Below are 5,430 nucleotides of genomic sequence, written 5' to 3'. Positions count from 1 at the left end.
TCGGATTAGTCCGGGCCCACTAAAGGTATAAACACTATTTTCTCACTGATGGATGCTTAATACAAAGGATTTTAATAAATAAAATACATTAATCAAGGCCCACTGGGCCGGCCTGAGCGTAGCCACGCTATAAGACTGACAACAGTACGCAGCTTCAGTCTGGTTTGCGTGGGCTTCGAAGGAGATCTGGGGGGACAGGATCCGTCAGAATAATGGCAGTACAATTCTGCAATGATGGCGTACATTCCGTATGTAACCTCTTCTGTAGGTTAGTTATGGGGACAAAACACTGTGTTTCTTAGAGTGATGTCAGTATCGAGGGCAACTTATCACGCCCAACCTGGGTGTCTGGTCCGGGTTCATTTACTAACATCCTTCTTCATTTACCACTATTGTCCCGGTCCATTTTTAGACTTGGAGGAAACGATATCTTCATCGCACCCCAGGAGTCGCTGGACAAAGGGTTCGGGAAGATGAAACGCGCCAACTTCACGGTCCTGACTTCTTTTCCGAGACAATGTTTGGGCTTTACCGATACTTGGGCCGCCAAATCTCACTCCTTCCTCGACTATTGGGCCTGATCTGGGCCTTAAATTCCTTGAGGATGGCCCCCGGACCCAATATGCGGATCCGCGAATGAAGGGAGGAAACAGGGATAATTGAAATGTTTTTAGCTACTTAATTATATACTTTTGTATTACATATATATTTTGCTACCACCAAACATATTTGTAGCTAAAATATTCTATTTGCTACAGAATATATATAGTAGCAATGTCTCACATAACTTGGCAGCAACAATTTATGTTTGATACCGAAAAATTGGTAGCTAAATAACTTTATAATGATACTAAAAAGACAAATATAATCAAATTAAATACCAAAAATTATTAGTAGCTGATAATAAAAATGTGCTATTAAAATATTTGGTAGCAATAATACGTGGTATTCTTGGCATTGAATTACGCATGCGGGTAAGGAGCAAATTATAAGTCAATTCATCCCATCTCAATGGGCCTTGTTACCCCCAACACGTTGCTGGCCCATGCTTTGTACGCTTTCAATAGCTACTTTGAGAAGGTCGAGCTCACTGGTGACACCTATGATTTTGGAGGGACGACAATGATTTTCACGAACGACCCAAGTAAGCTAAGCCCCATTTTCTTTTCTTTTTTTCTTTTGCTTGCATCATTTCTATTTCACATTCTCGTTTTGTGAAATGTTTAGACTCCCCAAAACTTTTCTAAGAAAAACATGGCGAATTGTCAATGTGTGGCACAAGTGAATGACAAAACTATAGTGAAAAAAATGTGTTCGTATTACCTATACTAGAACCTTCTACTGTTATCAGCCTTAATGGGCATAGTTGAGAAAATTTTGTACATTATAATTAGCAGACAAGTGTAAATTTACCCCACTTTATGACACGATTGTGGTTAGCTAGGATAAAATAAAATGTGTATAATTTGTGTATATATACATTTATATATTGTTACACCTAGATTTCGAGCTATGTTAATTATGACCTCGAAAGTTGGATTCGCAAATAAGCAGACTCATAAGGATGGAAACATGCTCCAGGATTGTATGTCGAGCTTACAGGATGTAGACGACCTCGAGTATGGTGACCTCGAAGTATTCCTGATCTCGAAAGATAGCTCCGAGAACACACTCATCTTCAGGGACGACTTCGGATCAGGGGTCCCGAGCTCGACGCACGTACGATCTCGAAAGCCATGTGGCCTCGGGAGATGTTTCTAGCTCGATAGATGACGGGAAACCTGGGAGGCTAAAGCCTTAGAGATACGCGATAACCACCTTGAATATCTACAAGTGTTATAAATATGAGATGTAATCCTCATTTATTATTGTAAATCCCCTAGAATCGTGGGATATTATTTGGTCAGTTATACGTCCCCTGATCTTCAGGAGACGTTTTCTTTTATATTTGATTATAGGCATTTAAAGCCATTTATTTTATTTATACAAAAAGAGTAACTACCCAAAATATGTGGGATAGTATTCTGCAGCCTTCCCTATAAATAGAGAGGTCATGCACCATTGTAAAGGACCGAAATTCTGATCCTTGAGAGAAAACTCTGGAGAATTCATTCTTGAAGAATTCCTAGAGACAATCTTGAGTTTAATAACAAAGACTCGTGGACTAGGCAGATTTAACTACTGAACCACGTAAAAATCGTGTGTTTGCATTGTTTTATTTAAATTGGTCATTTTCAATTATTGTTTACGTGCTCTTCTTTCACTGTTTGACGAAAAACGGCGTTAACAGTTTGGTGCTTTCATTGAGAGCCTTAAGCATTCATCCCTGAGAAAATCATGGCCACAAACAATCAGAACACCCCTGAAGAAAATTACCCAAGACGTCCTGGAAAACAACCAATGGAGAACCCGGACGTTGAGGAGAGGAGTGGGTCTTCTGATTCCCGGGGACCACCGCCTCCACCAAGGGATGAGGATATGTACTACAATCCTGAGCGTTACGTTCCTATTGTAGAACTGGAAAACCAGCAGTTGAAACAACTGTTGGCAGAGGCCAACAAACGGAATGAGGAGTTGACTAGGATAGCCGCAGAGGCGCAGGTGGCTCAGCCCCCGCCTCCGCGCGAAAACCAAGTCCCTCCTCCAAGGGACGTGAATGTTCCTCCCCGGAGGCCCCGTGGGCGTCCGCGAAAGGATGCTGCCACAAGAAGGCCGACTCAACCCTCGGCGCCAACAGAGCCATCTGCTCTTCCTACGCCCCAGAGGAGTACCCGAGCTTAGGTCCCGCCTAACCCGCCTGCGGAAGTGCCTGCGGGAACTGAGAATAACCGAACCCCTGCAGAGGCTCGGACTCAGGTACCTGGGAGCGCACCGAACGCGACTGACCCATCTCGGGCAAATTCTGGACCCTCTAGGCCGCGACAAGGGTGGCAGCCACCGTCGCCTATACGGTTCCCTCCGTCACCCATAAGATATCCTTCGCCACCCCGCAGAAACGTTCAACCTGTTCGAGATCAGGATCAAGGGCTTGCAGGGGATGGACAAGGAAACAGGGCGACTTTCCAGGAGCGGAGAGGCGCTCCATCTGAGAGAAGTCAAACGTCTCGGTCTCGCACCGCGGAGACGAGGCGACGTGGAAAGAATCCATCGCGAAACAACCAAGCAATGAGTCTCACCAGTGACGAATCCGGAGAGACCAGGACCGTCAGCAAACACGACCGAGGTCATAAGAATACTGGGAGTCGCAAGAAACGTCCCGACCTGCGCAATCATCTGAATCAGAGTCGGGGGAATGGAGATCAAAAAAATCCTGACCTGAGAGATCGCTTGAATAAGCGTAGAGATCCCTTGCGAAGACGCGAGCCTGGAATCACTATCAATGACAGTCAATTCCAGACAGCACCTCCTACTGACCCAGTCCAAGAAAGAATCGATCAGCTCGAAAGAGCCTTTAGGCTTTTGAAGAATGAACGAGGATTGAGTCGATATGAGGACTCAGATGAGGAGCTCGAACCGTTTGCTCCCCATATTTATGACACTCAATTTCCTCAAGGGTTTCGGATTCGTCACGTCCCAACGTTTGAAGGAAAGACCGATCCATGTAGTCACCTGAGCACGTTCAACACTATCATGAGAGCCAGTAACGTGGGTTATGAGCTCAGGTGCATGTTGTTTCCAACATCATTGGCAGGACCCGCCAAAAGTTGGTTCGAAAAATATAAAAGACACTCAATAACTTCGTGGGAGCAGTTGTCTAGAGACTTTAAGAAGCAGTTCCGAGCTATGATGGGAGTCAGACCAGAGGCATCCACCCTAACTAACGTCCGACAACAGCCGGGCGAAACACTGAAAAGTTACCTAACAAGATTTAATCTGGAAGTCGCCCGAGCTCGGGACGTGGATGACAGTGGGCACTTAATGGCTATCCGAGCTGGTGTTTTACTCGGAAGTGCCCTTTGGGATGACATGCAAGGGAAACCGGTGAGGTCGATAACCGAGTTTAACAAACGTGCGCAGAGATTTGTCAATGTAGAGGAGGCGAGGTCAACGCTCAAAGCGACCTCGCAGACCAAAACTACAACGATAAACATCAACTCTGCCTCAACCTCGGCTGACCCAGCAGCTCCCCAACCTACCTCGGAGAATCCCTCCAAGAGGAAAAAGAACGAAGGAAATAATCCCGAAGCTGAGGGAGGAAAGAAAAAGAAAGGAGAGAGGTATTTCTCCGTGTATAAAGTGCACACCGAGCTCAACGAGTCTCGGGAAAACATATACCTGGCTAATGAAAACCAGGTCCCCTTCAGGCGTCTGGACCCAATGAGAAATCAAAAATCCAAGAGGGATTCCAGTAAGTATTGCCGGTTCCACAGAGACACCGGACACACAACTGACGAATGTCGACAATTGAAGGACGAGATCGAAGGGTTGATCTCGAGAGGTTACTTCCGGCAGTATGTCAAAAACCAGAGTACTGGACAGACTACCGCGAGCCAGAGAGTAGCCGCGCATCCGACGACACAAAACAATAATTCCCGATCTCCATCAGAAGACAGACCCCCACCGATAGATGGAGAGGACGTAATAACCATCTCGGGAGGGCCTCATCTCGCAAGAGGGGGCAGGAATGCCCAAAAGAGATATGTTAACGAGCTTAAGACAGGGGACGGGTCTCCTTATGAACCCAAACCTAGGGCACCTAAAAGCCAGAGGATTGAATCACAACCCATAACCTTCACTGAGGAGGACGCCTCCCATGTTCAGTTCCCACATCATGATCCGCTGGTTATTACTCTTCAGCTCGCCAACAAAAGAGTCCACCGAGTTCTCATAGATAATGGGAGCTCAGTCAATGTTCTTTACAAAGCAACCCTCGAGAAAATGGGACTCTCCCTTCGCGACCTGAAGGCATGTGCAACTACTTTGTACGGCTTTTCAGGAGAAGGAACTGCCTGCATGGGATCCCTTGAGCTCCCCGTGACCTTGGGAGACTATCCAGTCTCGGTGACCAAGATAATGGAGTTCGTGGTGGTAGACTTGCCATCTGCCTACAATGTGCTGCTCAGGAGACCCGCCCTGGTCGGGCTGGGGGCAGTTTCATCAGTAAGGCATCTAGCCCTTAAGTTCCCGACCCCTAGCGGAGTCGGGACATTAAAAGGGGACCAACTTGCAGGGAGAGAGTGCTATAGCATCTCTTTGAGAAAGAAGCAAACGAGCACTCAGGCACTCGTTATCATACAAAATAAAGATGGAACGGTCTTAGAAATCGACGAGGTGATTGATCCGAGGATTGAGGAGAAAGTTGACCTCAAACCTCTAGAGGAGCTCGAAGAAATTCAGCTCGAGGAAGCTGAACCCTTGAGAAAGGTGAAGGTCGGGAAACACCTCCCAGATGAGACAAAATAGCAATTAATTTGCTTTCTGAAGAAAAAC

The sequence above is a fragment of the Humulus lupulus genome, chromosome 2 (assembly GCF_963169125.1).
Source record: "Humulus lupulus chromosome 2, drHumLupu1.1, whole genome shotgun sequence".
NCBI lineage: Eukaryota > Viridiplantae > Streptophyta > Magnoliopsida > Rosales > Cannabaceae > Humulus > Humulus lupulus.
Note: the sequence above shows the minus strand (reverse complement) of the source record.